This window comes from Odocoileus virginianus, chromosome 6 (assembly GCF_023699985.2).
Source record: "Odocoileus virginianus isolate 20LAN1187 ecotype Illinois chromosome 6, Ovbor_1.2, whole genome shotgun sequence".
Classification (NCBI taxonomy): domain Eukaryota; kingdom Metazoa; phylum Chordata; class Mammalia; order Artiodactyla; family Cervidae; genus Odocoileus; species Odocoileus virginianus.
In genome coordinates this window covers 51590461-51610213 of record NC_069679.1, presented here as the reverse complement: position 1 = coordinate 51610213, position 19753 = coordinate 51590461, and positions in this window count along the sequence as shown.

Below are 19753 nucleotides of genomic sequence, written 5' to 3'. Positions count from 1 at the left end.
AGCTAAATGGCAGAAACAGGTTACTTTGGTTTCTTTGAAAATATAGGTTTACAGTCAGATTTACATTCACTTTAAAAGAAAACTTATCCCTGGAAGGAAGCCAAACAAACACGTCTTACAATAACTGAAGGCATTTTAAGGACAAATTCCATAAAAGAATTCTTTCAGAAGTGTCTAAATATAAATCTTCAGAAAAACAATTCTGCATAGATACAGATAATTAGAGATGTTTGTCCTTTTTATAAAAATCTTCTGAGAGTATTCAAGTACTATAACAAAATATTCCTTTCATTTCAGCATAAGATTTCTCCTATTTTTGAAAGTCTTCACAGTGAAAAATAAGAGCTGCATTGTCAGCTACCACCATCAACATTTATTTTCACTTCTGCCAAGTCAAGCAAGGAAAAATAAAAATATAATAAAGATAAAAATTTTTTAAGGCACGAGGAACAGAGTGAGAACCCAGGTTATAGCCTAGGTAGTAGCACACAGTGTATGCAAGGTACCCAAAGAAAATAGTTTTCAGATGATACTTTGCAAACCCTAAAATGTGTGATCTTCAGCTCATTTACCTTTACTTATGAAGTATCTGTGATCTCCAGTGAACAATACAGAGCTCAATCAACTAGCCAAATTATGACCAAGAAGCAAAATGTTTGTATGTCAGGTATACAACATTCACTTCTTAAACTATCCACAAAATTGCATAAATTCAACTATAATTTTTTTTAAACATGAAGGCAACATAATTATTTTTTACTTCTGTCAAAATATTTTCAATATTGTCCTATCAGTATTAGTATCTTTGTCATAGACGCTTCATGAATTTTCAGCATAAAATGGAGCACAGATGTTACAGAGGGGTTATTAATCTATCAAGTAAATAGTAAATAGTGTTAATTTCAAGCACATATACTGTCATATCACAATCCATAAAAATTACCAAGAAATTCTAAACACTGTCAAGTAAATTCTGACAGTATCTCACTATGTCATAATGAAAGGATATATATATGGAAGACAATTCTAAGAGAACTTTGTTGGTATATTTATGGTGAACATTGTATAGTGACAATTCCTATAAATTATTTTTATTCAAAATTCATGTAGCAGTCACTCAATAATAGATTTTGTATTACATATTGTTTACACTTTAAAAAAACCAGGAAGAGCTGAGCTGAATTATTCATTTTGTGTGGGAATTATTTGTGTTTTGTCTCAAGAAATATTTAATATTTAATACAATTTTTCTTATCTTTTATGAAGACAAACATGTCAATAATTTTCATTAGAAAAGTATACCCAAAGTCATAAAAAAGTATACCCAAAGTCATAAAATTCAACATATTAAAACAGGAAGAAGGTCCTTACATTTAGAGAAGAAAGTGCACAGAATTACGTATCCTCATTTTTCTGTTACTATTTATTTTAAAACATCTCCAACTTGTCAATATATGTTTACTCTCTTAAATTAATTCACACTTCATTTAGTTTTTCTTTAAACTATTCCAATTCTTGTTGTACTCAAAATGACTCTATTTTATCATATACAACAGCAAATTTTTAGACTCTGATCTATGAACTTAATCAAAATCATTTGATGTATTCAGTCACTTCATCTTTCTTGAAACAATTTCTTTATTTGGATTTCAGGACTCAATATTCTGATTTTACCCATAACTCAACGTCTGTTTTGCTTTTTGTTTATCAGTGTCTCTTGTCCCAGACCTCTGCACATTAACAGCAGCAGAAGAATGTCCTCCTTGATCTCTTTTTTTCCTCTGTCTATAATCATAAATTAATACTGCATTGAGTTCTATGGATTCAAATACAATCAATATACTTAGCAAATTTGTACTTTTGGTCCTCACCATTTCTCTAAGTTCCAGAATAATATCCCAGCTACTTACTAGAACTCTTGTGCCAGATATTTTCTACTTGCCCCTCCAGACTCACTTCTCAACCCTCTCTACTCTGGCCTCTATCCTGAGAAGCTTATGTACTTCATGTGTTTGGCATATATAAACAGTGTCTTTATGACCTTTGACTTCCATTGCCTTCACATATTATTAGAAAAATGTTAGTTAAAATCATACTGTGAAACAAATATTTAAGAGGCAAATTAGCCAAAATGAGAGAGGGGCCAAGGGTAGATACAACGAAGGTATAAAGAAGTTAGAACTCTCTTACACTGATGATGTGGGGTACAAATTAATACAACCACTTGATAGCTTAGAATGCAGAGTAAATCTGGAAATATAAAAACCTTAAGACCTTTTAAATTCATTTTTACATCAGAGAAGACATACACAAATCAGAAAACTGCAGCTTTTAAAATCAAAAACCATGGACTAGAATGTTCATAGGCTACATTTAGCAATACTTTCAAATTGTAAACCGCACAAATATCTATAAAGCAGAGGATGGGTAAAATAAGTGTGGTATATTCACACTATAAGATATTGTACAGTAACAAAAATAAATTACTTCTAACATCATGTAGCAATATGAACCATTGACATACACATAATATTAAGCAAAAGATCCAGAAGAGTATATATGCATTATTACATTTATATAAAGTATAGAAAGGGGCAAAATTAATTATACTGTTAAAAGTCAGAATGGCAGTTACCTTAATTGCCAGGAAAATTAGTTATCTTTGTAGAAAAAAATTAATTAAGTCTCCATCTAAAGCCATAAAATAGATCAATTCCAGATGGTTGAGATAATAATGGAATGAAAAACAATCAGGACTTGAAAATCATAAGATATCTTTAAGCTTTCAGGGACTTCCTTGAAGACTCAGTTGGTAAAGAATCTGCCTGCAATGCAGGAGACCTGGGTTTAATCCCTGGATAGGTAAGGTCCCCTAGAGAAGGATATGGAAAACCACTCTAGTATTCTTGCTTGGGAAATCCTATGGATGGGGAGCCTGGCTGGTTACAGTCCCTGGGGTCATAAGAGTCGGACATGACTTAGTGACTAAACCACCACCACTACCACCAAGCTTTTAGGGGAGAAAAAGATTTCTTTAAAAAGATTAAAAAATTTAAAATATTACTAAATTTGGACATATTAAAATTTGAAATCAGTTTTTCATCAAAAATAAAATATAATGAATATAGAGAGGTAAAACACAAACTGGAAGAACATTTTTAGAAATCATTTAATCTAAAAATATCACTTGCCAGATTATATACAGGGATTTTATATGGAAGTTAAAAAAAAAGAGATAATATAAGAATGTCTTTGAAGGAAGAAACAAATTAATGGTTATATATAACTACCGCACAATTGCACTCATCTCACACACTAGTAAAGTAATGCTCAAAATTCTCTGAGCCAGGCTTCAGCAATATGTGAACTGTGAACTTCCAGATGTTCAAGCTGGTTTTAGAAAACGCAGAGGAACAAGAGATCAAATTGCCAACATCTGCTGGATCATCAAAAAAGCAAGAGAGTTCCAGAAAAACATCTATTTCTGCTTTATTGACTATGCCAAAGCCTTTGACTGTGTGGATCACAATAAAGTGTGGAAAATTCTGAAAGAGATGGGAATACCAGACCACCTGACCTGCCTCTTGAGAAACCTGTATGCAGGTCAGAAAACAACAGTTAGAACTGGAAATGGAACAACAGACTGGTTCCAAATAGGAAAAGGAGCATGTCAAGGCTGTATACTGTCACCCTGCTTAGTTAACTTATATGTAGAGTACATCATGAGAAACGCTTGGCTGGATGAAGCAGAAGCTGGAATCAAGATTGCCGGGAGAAATATCAGTAACCTCAGATATGCAGATGACATCACCCTTATGGCAGAAAGTGAAAAAGAACTAAAGAGCCTCTTGATGAAAGTGAAAGAGGAGAGTGAAAATGTTGGCTTAAAGCTCAACATTCAGAAAACTAAGATCATGGCATCCAGTGCCATCGCTTCATGGCAAACAGATGAGGAAACAGTAGAAATAGTGGCTGACATTAGTTTCTGGGGCTTCAGAATCACTGCAGATGGTGATGGCAGCCATGATATTAAAAGACACTTACTCCTTGGAAGGAAAGTTATGATCAACCTAGTCAGCACATTAAAAAGCAGATACATTACTTTGTCCACAAAGGTCTGTCTAGTCAAGGCTATGGTTTTTCCAGTGGTCATGTATAGATGTGAGAGTTGGACTATAAAGAAAGCTGAGTGGTGAAGAATTGATGCTTTTGAACTGTGGTGTTGGAGAAGACTCTTGAGAGTCTCCTGGACTGCCAGGAGATCCAGCCAGTCCATCCTAAAGGAGATCAGTCCTGGGTGTTCATTGGAAGGACTGATGTTGAAGCTGAAACTCCAATACTCTGGCCACCTGATGCAAAGACCTGACTCACTTGAAAAGACCCTGATGCTAGGAAATATTGAAGGCAGGAGGAGAAGGGGACAACAGAGGATGAGATGGTTGGATGACATCACCAACTCAATGGACATGAGTTTGGGTAAACTCCAGGCGTTGGTAATGGACAGGCAGGCCTGGCGTGCTGCGGTTCATGGGGTCACAAAGAGTAGGACACAACTGAGCAACTGAACTGAACTGAACTGTTAATATATATGTGGGCTTCCCTTGTGACTCAGCTGGTAAAGAATCTGCCTGCAATGCAAGAGACATGGGTTCAATCCCTGGGTTGGAAAGATCCCCTGGAGAAGGGAAAGGCTGCCCACTCCAGTATTCTGGCCTGGAGAATTCCATGGACTGTATAGTCCATGGGTTCACAAAGAGTCAGACACGACTGAGTGACTTTCACTTCCAATTCCATAACATATATGTTACATATATAGTTTATATATGTTACATATGCTTCATATATATGTGCATATATGAAAGCAGTGATAAACTTCATAAGTAATGAATAAATGTGAATTAAAATCACAATGATAGCCAATACATTGGTAATAAGTAAACAAATGTGATAAGAATACAGGCAGAACAAGTTGTAAGACAACAGGAGCTATCATTCACCATTTATAATTATATAAATTGGTGTGATACAGTTAGAAAACTATTTTGAATTATCTTATAAATATATAATTGAGTTTAATCATAATTTAAAAATTCCACACCTATGCATATTCCTTGGACAAATATGTTTATGTGCTACAGGAAACATGTTCCTATATGCATTATCTTTAATAGCTAACATGGGGAAAGTTCAATGCCTATCAAGAGTACAATAAGTACATTGTTTTACGTTCATACAAAGAAATGCAATGCAGCAATAAAAAGAATGATTCACTGATATACATGGTGATTCTCAAAGGCATAGCAAGCATAAAAAATACAAGCCACAAAATAGTATGTCCCATATATACATTCATATAAAATGAAAAAAAGAACAGAAAAAATTTCAAAATTCTTGTCTTAGACATGATGTAGATGGCAAACCAATGAAGAAAAGCAACGGGAGGATGGAGGAGGGATCTGTTCATGGAAGGAGCCACATGGAACTTCCGTACCAGTCACATTCTTGTCTTTCTCATGCTGATGTCTGATAGTGTTAACTTTTATTATATTTTACATTATTTATCCATTTTACACCTTGGATAAAAACTAAATGTCACTAAATAAAAACAAATATGAAATGACAACCTTTAACATTCCTATGGAGATTCCCATTTGAAGATAATGATAAAAACTTGACAATCTCTAGTTTGAATTTATCCAAGTGTTACAAGAATTTTTTTTTAATTACACAGTGCACTGGCTATGTGTAAGGGACACAGATAAAGAATACTCAAAGCATCACAGAGGAGGAACTGCTGCCATAGGCAATGGAAACAGGAAGACATGTTCTTGGGAGAATGAGGAGAGCAAACACTGAAGCTAATCATAACAGAAAAATCAGCAGCATTACTTCCCGCAGTTGAAAAGTCCATCCTAAGGCATACACCATAAAAATCTATCTTTGTAAGAACAGAAAAGAATAAAAAAAAATTTTATTTGCTTAGATTCATGAGAGAGGAAGGACTGTGCTGGACATTTCTTTAGCTCTCTGTCCTGTCAACTGCGGCAGGCTAGTGTCTGAGCTGGATAAGAAGTTCCAAATACAGTTGACTCTTATCCTTGGCCTGTCTTTCTACATGGCTAATGCAGGCTTCATCCCAAAGTAGTCTGACCTATTCCAGGTGGCTGGCTTAGTAGTGAGTTTCAACATTTCTAAGGTGGATAAAAGCAGAAGTTGCAGGTCTCTTAAAGACTGGCCTCAGAAGCCGTACAGTATCAGTCCTATCAATTCTGTTAGTCAAAGACAGTCACAGCCAGATTCAAAGGGAAGGATGATACCGCCATCACTCAGTTCTGGTGGAGTGTGGCAAAGAACCTACAGCCATCTTCAATCTACTACTCTACAAGAACATAATTCAATAAAATAATACTGAAAAATTAATGTTATTTCATATGTTGAAAGTACATCCTGTGTTCCAGGAAAAACAGAACCTAAGTAACTGCCATTAAAATATCAGCTTATAATTTTCACAGACTCCAAATTATACAAATAAGCTATCACGTACTAAGACTGTCACATAGTAGCTATATGCCAGACATAAAGTTGCCAGATTTAGCAAATAAAAATGTCTCATGCAATGCTTGAGGCATACTTACACTGAAAAATATTTCTTGTATATCTGAAGTTCAAAATTTAACTAGACATTTTATATTTTATGTGGCACACTTTCTGAGCAGTAATTTAAGCAATGTACTAGAGGTGGAACTCTAGCCAACTGAAAAATAATCATAAAACTAGGATAGGACTTCGCTGGTGCCTCAGTGATAAAGAATCCACTTGCCAATGCAGGAGACATGGGTTCAGTTCCTGGTCTAGGAAGATCTCGTATGCCGTGGAGCAAATAATCTGCTGCACCACAACTGTTGAGCCCATGTGCTGCAACTACTGAACACTACATGCCCTAGAGCGCATGCTCCTCAGCAAGAGAAGCCCATGCATAGCAGCTAGAGAGTAACCTCAGTTTGCTACAACTAGAGAAAAGCCCATGTAGCAACAAAAATCCAGCACAGCCATAAATAAAAAAATATTTTTTAAAAAGTAAGTAAAACATCTGGCAATAAGCATTAAATGTATGTAAGAGAATGGCAAGATAATAATATATAGTGATATATATATATATATGTATGTATGTATGTATGTATATAGTTGACTAAAACAGTATATTCCCTGACTATGTAGAAAACATAACTAACAAAGGGGTGTGAAAAGTGAGTGGTAGCATAAATGTGCAGAGTTCTTCATTTTCTATACCAGGAATTAGAATTTATAAGTTAGAGGTGACTATTCAAGTGACAGGACTTCCTCGATTGCTCAGCAGTAAACAATCTGCCTGCCAATGCAGGAGACACAAGAGACTTAGATTCAATCCCTGGGTCAGGAAGAATCTCTGGAGAAGGGAACTGTAACCCACTCTAGTATTCTTGCCTGGAAAGATCTCATGCACAGAGAAGCCTGGCAGGCTACGGTCCATGGGGTCCCAAAGAGTCAGACATGAGTGAGTGAGTGAGCATTCAAGCAACAGACCTGTAATCACAGTTAACAGCACAACAATAGACACTGAGAAAAATCTCACAATTAGTTAAAATCTGGCATTGTGGGAGAGTGACAGACAGAAGAGAAAAGTAATTATGCTAATTTTATCATTTCTTATAATAGGTCATATCAGTCAAGGGGCCCAGCAGGAAATAGATGGCATACTAAAAACAGAAAAGTTTGAGGTAGGTTTATTTTCAAAGGAACAATTTTAAAAGTGTAGGTTTAATGAAATAACAAGGAAGAAAGCAAGAACCAGTGTTCCTACCTTTAGCCTAGAAAGAATGAGCGAAGCAATACAGAGTATTTATTTAGAATCAGTCATCGTAAGAGAGACTGTGATGGTAGGTCAAGGGACATGACTATTATCTCCATCCATCTTATTTCCTGCCAGTTGTCATCAATGGCTGAGCACAACCAAAAGACAGACGTCATGGAATTTACTGATATAATCCATTGGGTCAGACTTCTGGACCAAAGAAAGCAAGTTAAAATATGGAAAGTGAATCTGGAGGGGCAAACAAGGTATGTGTCATAGATAATTAACAAATAATGCTGAAGAAATAGACAGATAGAGGATAATATAACATTATAGTTATAAAAATATGACTATGGCAAAAATAAATGTATCAAAGGAAATCTAAGTTAAAAAACAAAACAGAGAAAGAGCCAAATCAAAGATTTTTACAAGCTATCAAAACGGTTATTTTAAAATACTTCAAGATAACCTGAACACATATGCCATGTCAATAAACAAAAATGGCTTATATTCACTTGGTAAAAGTAAAAGACATTCCCATTACCTTACAAGTAAAAAATACTGCTTACATCAGTTTTTAAGACACAATTGAAAGCAAAGTGATTTGGAAAAGTAAGGAAAAGGATCTGCAAAGAAATGTTAGTAAAGTGCAAACAAACAAAAAAGAACAGCGGGTATGATCTTCATATCAGATAAAGATACATTCATTTACAGGCATCACATAATCATAGAAAGGTACTTGCAACAATTTAAAGCTAAATGTATGATGAAGTAGCAGACACGGTTACCATAACAGAGCACTGACAACCTTAAAGCAAAGATTATAGGAGTCAAAACTAACTGATAACAAAAAATCAATTAGCAAAATATTTTACTTCATTAATGTCATTCTATAACAGAGCAAATGAATATTAAAAAAAAAAAAACCTAAGAAAACAAATGACTTGAATGCTCAATAAGTTGTATGCCTATCTAAAATGAGTTGGGAAGAATACCCACCATTCCTACTTTCTGAGATGGTCTATTACTGGTATTTTTCATCCTTAAATATTTGATAGAATTTATAAGCAAAGCTATGCGGCCTTAGAGAAATATTTATATCTATCAAAACTTACTCTAAAGAAACAGAAAATCAGAAAAGACAACCATAACAAAAGAAAAGATGTCACAGAGCTAGTCCCCAAAAAGCACAAAGCTAAGACAATTTTAAGAAGAGATCTACATTTCTCAAAACCAGACAAATTAATGCTATTTAAATTTTTCCAAAGCACAGAAAACCTTCCAAATTCTTAGTGTGAAATGAGGATAATTTAAAAACAACAACAAATATCACAAGACAAAGTAATGTAAACAGATATCACCATGATAATTAGTAATAAATTCTAACTAAATTATTTAAAAAACAGAAACAAGCAGCACACACACACACACAAAACACTAACACCAAGTGGGATATTTTTCCCTAGAAGCTCAAAAATGGTTAGAAAGAAAAAAGAAATCTATTTATATAGTTAAATAATAGTTTACTATTTATACAATTTAATTAAATGCATTAATAATTCCAACTGTAAAATTAAGTAATCCCTACAGATCATTAACAGATATCAGTAATATTAATCATCCATCCCTGATTTCAAAATTTTAATAAAATAGGATAATGCTATTATCATGACTTATACAGTTAACTCCAAAGACAGCATATGCATAATGAGGAAATATTCCCCCAAAACTTGGAAGCAAAGTAAGATGCCCATTGTCACTACTATTACTTAGCACTGTTCAGAGAATACTATTATTGCAATTACAAAGTTAGGAAAGGAGAATGGTGTGGAATTATCTCTACTTTCAGTCACCAAATTCTATATCCAAAAAGGGGAACTATCACTGAAAAATCAGTAACAAATATAATTCCATAAGGTGAGTAGATAATAACCTCATGCACAGAAATCTGTAGCAGCCATTTATTAAGACAGCAAGAATTTAAAAGATAAAGTAAATGTTCACTTTTGGTAGATAAAAAATGTTGAAGTATATTAGGCATAATTGATTAAGAAATATTTAAGATCTATATGGATTGAGCATGACATTTTTCCTGAGAGATTGCAAATAAGGCTAATGGAAACATATCATTTTTTCTTAAATTGGAAAATTCAATATCATAAAAAATAAAAGCTTTTTTAAGAGAATCTTTAAATTTAAAGCATGCAAGCATGCTGTCACTTCAGTCCTGTCTGACTCTGTGCAACCCTATGGACTGTAGCCCCCCAAGCTCCTAGTCCATGGGGATTCTCCAGGCAAGAAGACTGGAGTGGGTTGCCATGACTTCCTTCAGGGGATCTTCCTGACCCAGGGATCAAATCCACATCTCTTATATCTCCAGCATTGACAGGCAGGTTTGATAACTTGCCTGAATGATCATCTCCAAAGAAGAAGATGTAGCTTTGGGACCAGGGACCAGGCTTGATCACTCAAAAGCCTTTGGGTAGCAGAGTTTTATTATAGTGAAAAAAGGACAGAGTAAGCTTCTGACATAGACATCAGAAGGGGGACAGAGAGTGCCTCCCTTGATAGTCATTACAAGGGAGCAATATACTTTTTTAATTAGTTATTACAATAAAGCAAAAGAATCTCAAGGTTGTAAAAATTTTACCAGATCCACTCCCACAATTTACATGTTAAGTTGACAGGATTAGAACGAACAATAGAAAGATCTTACTAGACTCACTCCCACAATATATATTTTGAGATAACAGGATTAGTCAGAAGGTTTTCAAGAAGGACAAATCATCCTCAAGCAGGATACATTATTGTTATATATTCTTCAGTTCAGTACAGTTCACTTCAGTCACTCAGTCATGTCCAACTCTTGGCGACCCCATGAATCGCAGCACACCAGGCCTCCCTGTCCATCACCAACTCCTGGAGTTTACTCAAACTACTCATGTCAATCGAGTCGGTGATGCCATCCAGCCATCTCATCCTCTCTCATCCCCTTCTCCTCCTGCCCCCGATTCCTCAGAGCATCAGGGTCTTTTCCAATGAGTCAACTCTTCACATGAGGTGGCCAAAGTATTGGAGTTTCAGCATCAGCATCAGTCCTTCCAATGAACACCCAGGACTGACCTCTTTTAGGATGGACTGGTTGGATCTCCTTGCAGTCCAAGGGACTCTCAAGAGCCTTCTCCAACACCACATTTCAAAAGCATCAATTCTTTGGTTCTCAGCTTTCTTTACAAATCCTTAGTACTTGTTATATAATCTTGTTAATGAACTTCTAGATGTTCAAGCTGGATTTAGAAAAGGCAGAGGAACCAGAGATCAAATTGACAACATCCACTGGATCATCAAAAAAGCAAGAGAGTTCCAGAAAAACATCTATTTCTGCTTTATTGACTATGCCAAAGCCTTTGACTGTGTGGATCACAATAAAGTGTGGAAAATTCTGAAAGAGATGGGAATACCAGACTGCCTGACCTGCCTCTTGAGAAACCTGTATGCAGGTCAGGAAGCAACAGCTAGAACTAGAAATGGAACAACAGACTGATTCTAAATAGGAAAAGGAGTACATCAAGGCTGTATATTATCACCCTGCTTATTTAACCAACATGCAGAGTACATCATGAGAAACACTGGGCTGGAAAAAGCGCAAGCTGGAATCAAGATTGCCGGGAGAAATATGAATAACCTCAGATATGCAGATGACACCACCCTTATGGCAGAAAGTGAAGAAGAACCAAAGAGCCTCTTGATGAAAGTGAAAGAGGAGAGTGAAAATGTTGGCTCAAAGTTCAACATTCAGAAAACTAAGATCATGGCATCCGGTCCCATCAGTTCAGTTCAGTTCAGTTCAGTCACTCAGTCATGACTGACTCTTTGTGACCCCATGAATCACAGCATGCCAGGCTTCCTTGTGCATCACCAATTCCTGGAGTTTACTCAAACTCATGTTCATTGAGACAGTAATGCCATTGAGCCATCTCATCCTCTGTTATCCCCTTCTCCTCCTGCCCCCAATCCCTCTCAGCATCAGGGTCTTTTCCAATGAGTCAACTCTTTGCAGGAGGTGGCCAAGTACTGGAGTTTGAGCTTCAGCATCAGTCCTTCCAATGAACACCCAGGACTTATCTCCTTCAGGATGGACTGGTTGGATCTCCTTGCAGTCCAAGGGACTCCTCAAGAGTCTTCTCCAACACCACAGTTCAAAAGCATCAATTCTTCAGTGCTCAGCTTTCTTCAGAGTCCAACTCTCACATCCATACATGACCACTGGAAAAACCATAGCCTTGACCAGATAGACCTTTGTTGGCAAAGTAATGTCTCTGCTTTTTAATATGCTGTCTAGGTTGATCATAGCTTTCCTGCCAAGGAGTAAGCGTCCTTTAATTTCATGGCTGCAATCACCATCTGCAGTGATTTTGGAGCCCCCAAAAATAAAGTCTGACACTGTTTTCACTGTTTCCCCATCTATTTGCCATGAAGTGATGGGACCAGATGCCATGATCTTAGTTTTCTGAATGTTGAGCTTTAAGTCAACTTTTTCACTCTCCTCTTTCACTTTCATCAAGAGGCTCTTTAGTTCTTCTTCACTTTCTGCCATAAAGGTGGTGTCATCTGCATATCTGAGGTTACTGATATTTCTCCTGGCAAACTTGATCCCAGCTTGTGCTTCTTCCAGCCCAGCGTTTCTCATGATGTACTCTGCATAGAAGTTAAATAAGCAGGGTGATAATATACAGCCTCGACGTACTCATTTTCCTATTTAGAACCAGTCTGCTGTTCCATGTCCTGTTCTAACTATTGCTTCCTGACCTGCATACAGGTTTCTCAAGAGGCAGGTCAGGTAGTCTGGTATTCCCATCTCTTTCAGAATTTTCCACACTTTATTGTGATCCACACAGTCAAAGGCTTTGGCAGACAAAATAAAGCAAAAATAGATGTTTTTCTAGAACTCTCTTGCTTTTTTGATGATCCAGTGGATGTTGAAAATTTGATCTCTGGTTCCCCTGACTTTTCTAAAACCAGCTTGAACACCTGGAAGTTCACGGTTCAGGTATTGCTGAAGCCTGGCTCAGAGAATTTTGAACGTTACCTTACTAGCGTGTGAGATGAGTGCAATTGTGTGGTAGTTTGAGCATTCTTTGGCATTGCCTTTCTTTGGGATTGGAATGAAAACGGACATTTTCCAGTCCTGTGGCCACTGCTGAGTTTTCCAAATTTGCTTGCATATTGAGTGCAGCACTTTCACAGCATCATCTTTCAGGATTTGAAATAGCTCAACTGGAATTCCATCACTTCCACTAGCTTTGTTCATAGTGATCCTTTCTAAGGCCCACTTGACTTCACTTTCCAGGATGTCTGGCTCTAGGTGAGGGAGCACACCATTGTGATTACCTGGGTCGTGAAAATCTTTTTTGTACAGTTCTTTTGTGTATTCTTACCACCTCTTCTTACTATCTTCTGCTTGTGTTAGGTCCATACCATTTCTGTCCTTTATCGAAACCATCTTTGCATGAAATATTCCCTTGGTATCTCTAATTTTCTTGAAGAGATCTCTAGTCTTTCCCATTCTGTTGTTTTCCTCTATTTCTTTGCACTGATCACTGAAGAAGGCTTTCTTATCTCTCCTTGCTATTCTTTGGAACTCTGCATTCAAATGGAAATCACTTCATGGCAAATAGATAGAAAAACAGTGGAAACAGTGGCAGACTTCATTTTCCTGGGCTCCAAAATCACTGTAGATGGTGATTTGCAGCCATGAAATTAAAAGACACTTACTCCTTGGAAGGAAACTTATGACCAAACTAGACAACATTTGAAAAGCAGAGACATTAATTTGCCAACTAAGGTCTGACCAGTCAAGGCTATCATTTCTAGTAGTCATGTATGGATGTGAGAGTTGGACTATAAAGAAAGCTGAGTGGTGAAGAATTGATGCTTTTGAACTGTGGTGTTGGAGAAGACTCTTGAGAGTCCCTTGGACTGCAAGGAGATCCAACCAGTCCATCCTAAAGGAGATGAGTCCTGGGTGTCCCCTGGAAGGACTGATGTTGAAGCTGAAACTCCAATACTTTTGCCACTTGATGTGAAGAACTGACTCACTAGAAAAGACCCTGATGCTGGGAAAGATTGAAGGCAGGAGGAGAAGGGGATGACAGAGGATGAGATGGTTGGATGGAACACTAACTCAATGGACATGAGTTTGGGTAAACTCCCAGATTTGGTGATGGACAGTGAGGTCTGGCCTGCTGCAGTCCATGGGGTTGCAAAGAGTAGGACATGATTGAACAACTGAACTGAACTGAACTGAATCCTTAGTACAGAGTTTAAACTGAGTTGTTTGTTTTATAATCATCAATTCTGGGGTTAAAGAAAAAGACCTTTTATGTGACTAAGACTAAGGAATGTAAAGGAAAAAGGACCTCCTCCTTGAGAATTGAGATCCTTATCCAGACCTCCTCGAGAGCCCCAGGCCTCTTTCTCCTCATCTTCAGTGACCCCAGCCTTCTCATCAACCTGCTGAGGAATTGACTCTGTCTGGTTCTTTACCACTAGCGCCACCTGGGAAGCCCTTAAATATAACACAATCACAATTAAAATGTTAAGAGCATATACAAGGTGATACCAAGGTCATATGGAAATAATCAAGGATAGTCAGAGGACATAAGAAAAAGAATATTGAGAAGTAATTAGCTTAAGCAGATATACAAGGATATTAAAAATATTAAATAACAAAACCAATACTGATTTTGTTCATGTAAAATAGATATATCAAAGGAATGGAAAATTATATCAATATTAACAGATCCAAAACCAGATAGCAATATGATAAAGTGAGTATTGAGATTAAAAGAAGAAAATTGAATCATTTAACAAAGTATGTTAAAAATCTATATGAAAACAATAATTTTATCCAGTTCAAGATCCAAATAAAGCAAACATTTACAGCTAAACATGTAAATAATAATTAAATAAAACCATAGTATTATTTGAAGAAACCATAGGAGGATTACAAAATTATATATGTATGTGTTTGATTGTATATGCTTAAAATATTTTTAGAAAAATATTTAGAGGGCAGAAATACAGTTTGCCTATAGTAGGGGAATTACTTGGCTGCAATCAAAGAAGAGTTGAAGATGCTTTGCTAAATATTTTTATGTAATGTTTGGATTTTCTACCATGTATATGTATTACCTATTCAAAAATATACACAATTTAGACAAAAATAAAATAAAATGCACAAACTGAATAAAAGTAATTCTTAATCCCAGATAATCAAATCATTGGCATAAATATTTCATGCATATTATGGAAGGTGTTCCAATACCTAAAATTACTTTCCTGTTTTCTTTCTGCTTCCTCTGACTACAGATTTTAGCCTAAAAGATTTCTGGTTTATAATGTCCTATTCAGCTCCTATATTTTAAGGACATCTGATTTTATTGAAAGATGGAAAAAAAAAAAAGAGCAGTTTACAAATGTTTTTTATCTTCTTTGAATTATTGCAATTTAAATGAAAAAATACAAAGAAAAGTTAATATATTTCACAGACTATATTAAACTTTCCATAAGCATAGAGATTTTGATATTGAGAATTTTATTTCAGGAACCTGGGTCTGGATGGAAACCAAGTACCCACTGGCAGATGTATCTGATGATCTCAGCCAAGGTCCTATTAGAATGATCTGAGACTCCTTTGTGGATGGTTGCCTCTGATACAAAGCAGTCTTAAGTCAGGATAGATTTATGTGCGTTGGCAAAGCCAAGTAACAAACGAAACATGTTCTCACAGTATGTCTGGCCTGAGCCTGTGTGATTAAATTCTGACTTTGATGAATCCCAGACCTTCAGGGAAGAGAAAATAAAGTCCAAAGACAGTTGGTTAATAAGAAATTACCGAATCGGCCTGGATCTAAAATATTGTAGCAAAAGGAACAACATTTAATAGGTCTGCAGAGAAATAGAGGGAAAAAACTAGAAAATAAAAGTTATATTTTTTCCAAAAATGATAGTCCATCTTCCCCTCAATTTTGCTTTCATCACATTTTGTATATTATAGATATGTAGAATATTTTATGATCGAAACTGGATCTTTTATTAAATTCAGAGAAGTTGCTATTAATAATTATATAAGGACAACAAATATAATCTAGGACTGCTCTGGGAAAATCGACTTATATATGGCACTGATTCCAAAGCATTAAAAAGACAAAATCAGAAAAAAACTTCAGCACTCTACAAATTAACCAAAGGCTAGCAGAAAAACAAGATCATTTATTCAAGAAAAACAGCAGAAAAAAAGTTTAAAATATTTAACTTACCCTAATCCTATCTTCCCTTCCTCCTAAGCTTTGTAGTATCTTTGAAAACCAAAACCCCACCATCACAATAAAAATGAATAACTTAATAATCACTAAAGGGGGCCATAAAGGGTTGGGGCTATTTCAAAGGCCCATTCGCAGAGAATTTTTATTATTGACTGGTCTGGTATTTCCTTGGGATATCTCACTTGCAAAGTTTTCTTTACTTAAAATGACCCAAAGATTATACACAAGAGGCTCACCAAAAAGCTTAAAAGAATAAAGCATAAGACGTTAATAGGGGGTTTGGCAAATCCCTGATATATTTCTGGTAATATAGAATGCCATGCATGTAGGATGTTATACATTCCCAGGGCTATTAACTAGTTCAGGACATATGTGAAAAGGTCCCTACCCTCTTCACTACTAGTTATCCCTAAAGCTCTGCACATGCAAGAAATGAAGGCTAAGGCCGTTTTAAACTCCCCTGGCTGAGTGTCAAAGGCTTCACTAACATGTATAAGCAAAAGTGGGATGTCAAGTTTTGTTAATGACTATTCTGCTTTGTTTTTATTCCACAAAGATATAACATATTCAGTTTGGGTTAGAATTCACATCAATATAGTGAATTTCCAAGCCCCCAAATGAGGATGGGGGCTTCCTTGGTAGTTCAGCAATAAATGATCTGCCTGCCGATGCAGGAGACTTGAGTTCTATCCCTGGTTTGGGAAGATCCCCTGGAGAAGGAAATAGCAACCCTTTCCACTATTCTGATTTTTCCAGTAGTCACATATAGATGTGAGAGTTGGACCATAAAGAAGGCTGAGCGCCGAGGAATTGATGCTTTTAATTGTAGTGCTAGGACGCTGGGGAGTCCCTTGGACAGCAAGGAGATTAATCAGTTAATCCTAAAGGAAATGCTTCCCTTATGGCTCAGCTTCAGCTGGTAAAGAAATCACCTGCAATGTGGGAGACCTGGGTTCGATCCCTGGGTTGGGAAGATCCCCTGGAGAAGGGAAAGGTTACCTCCTCCAGTATTCTGTCCTGGAGAATTCCATGGATCATATAGGCCATGGGCAGCAAAGAGTCAGACAGGACTGAGAGACTTTCACTTCACTTCACTTCACTTCACTCCACTTCACTTCAAAGGAAATGAACTCTGAATGTTCATTGGAAGGACTGATGCTGAAGCTGAAACTCCAATACTTTGGCCACATGATGCAAGGAGCCGACTCACTGGAAAAGACCCTGATGCTGGGAAAGATTAAAGGCAGGAGGAGAAGAGGGTGACAGAGGAAGAGATGGTTGGATGACATCACTGATTCAATGGACATGAATTTAAGCAAATTCCAAGAGAAGTGAAGGTCAGGGAAACCTGACCTGCTGCAGTCCATGGGGTCACAAAGAGTCAAACATGACTGACTGACTGAACAACAAAATGTATACAGAGCACTTTGACAAACATTGAAAGAATTCTTGGTTTCAAGCATCTAAAAAATCTCTGGGCAATCATTATCTGACCACTAAGCTAACTGAGCAGAAGCCTTAGTAACCACACCTGACAAATAATACAAACTTAACAGAATTAGTTCAGAAAAGTCATTAAACAAACTACAACAGAAAGCAAAAGCAAAACCCTGATAAGAAAAACAATGTTATTTTCAGAGTTTCCTCTTTTCAATTTAAGAAGAAAACAAAAGCAAACAAACAACAAAAAACTATGTGGCATGGAAAGAAGCAAGAAAATATTGCCCATGTTGCAGGAGATCAAACCAGCAATCAGAATCTGCCTCTGAGAAAGCCCAAAAGTTGGAATTATTTGACAAAGGCTTTAGATCAGCTTTTCAAAATATGTTTAAAAAACTAGAGTCCATATCCTAAGAAATATAGGAATATATGAGAATGATAGAGGATATTAACAAAGAGATGAAATGACAGAAATGAAAAGTTCACTAGAGAAGCTCAACACCAGATTTCAGCAGGTACAGGAAAAGATCAGTTAACTGGGAGATAGCTTAATTTATTATCCAGTCAAAGGTTAAAAGAAAAAATAGTAAATAAAATCAACAGAGCCTCAGAGACTCACAGGACACCACCAAGCATATCAGGGTACACATAATGCAAGCTCTAGAAGAAAAGAGAGGAAGAGGACAAATGAATTATTGAAGAAATAACTAATGAATGTCCAAAGTTTGATTAAAGCAATGGTCAACTATTAATCCTAATTCCAGCCCCTTCTTCCCTCTGGAAAATGGGGTGAGGGACTAAAAATTCCAAGCTTGTAAGCATGGCTTTGTCTTTGCGGTGACCAGTCCTATCCAGGAGCCATTCAGGACCCCACTCCTAGCAAAAGAACGAAGGGCATTCCTGGAACCCAGGAAATTCCAAGGAATTTAGGAGCTCAGTGTCAGCAACCAGTGCCAAAGAGCAAATATCAGAAGAAAAGATGCTCCTAATGTTCTTATCACTTAGGTAATTATAAGAGTTTTAGGAGATTTATGCCAGGAACTAGTGGCCGCCACCGCCGTCAAGTCGCTTCAGTTGTGTCCGACTCTGTGAGACCCCATAGACGGCAGCCCACCAGGCTCTGCAGTCCCTGGGATTCTCCAGGCAAGAACACTGGAGTGGGTCGCCATTTCCTTCTCCAATGCATGAAAGTGAAAGTGAAGTCGCTCAGTCGTGTCCGACTCCTAACGACCCTATGGACTGCAGCCCAACAGGCTCCTCTGTCCATGGGACTTTCCAGGCAAGAGTACTGGAGTAGGGTGCCATTGCCTTCTCCGCCAGGAACTAGAGATAGAGACAAATATATTTATTCCCTATTATTTCACAAAAGGTTTTGTATTCTATTAAATTTGAGTTGATATCAATCTAAATCAGATTTCTATGCATCAAAATATTATTTGCAAATCCAAAAAAAATTATTTTTTTTCTTCAGCTTTGTAAAACAGTTAAAAAATGGTGGGAAAAAATGACAAGAGGATAAAAATGGTAAAGCAGAAAATGTCTATTTAACATAAAGGAAACTAGTAATGAACGAATAGAAGAAAAATGTTTAAGATATTAAATATAGGAACCTTACAGATATAAATCCTATCTTATCAGTTCAGTTCAGTCTCTCAGTCGTGTCTGACTTTTTGCAACCTCATGGACTGCAGCATGCCAGGCCTCCCTGTCTATTATCAACTCCTGGAACTTGCTCAAACCCATATCCATCCAGTTGGTGATGCCATCCACCATCTCATCCTCAGTTGTCCCTTTCTTCTCCTGCCTTCAATCTTTTACAGCATCAGGGTCTTTTCCAATGAGTCAGTTCTTCGCATCAGGCAGCCAAAATATTAAGAGTTTCACCTTCAGTATCAGTCCTTCCAATGAATATTCAGGATTTATTTCCTTTAGAATTGACTGGTTGGATCTCCTTGCAGACCAAGGGACTCTCAAGAGTCTTCTCCAACACCACAGTTTAAAAGCATAGATTTTTTCATTGCTCAGCTTTCTTTACAGTCCAACTCTCATATCCATACATGACTATTGGAAAAACAATAGCTTGGACTAGAGGGACCTTTGCTGGCAAAGGAATGTCTCTGCTTTTTAATATGTGGTCTAGGTTGCTCATAGCTTT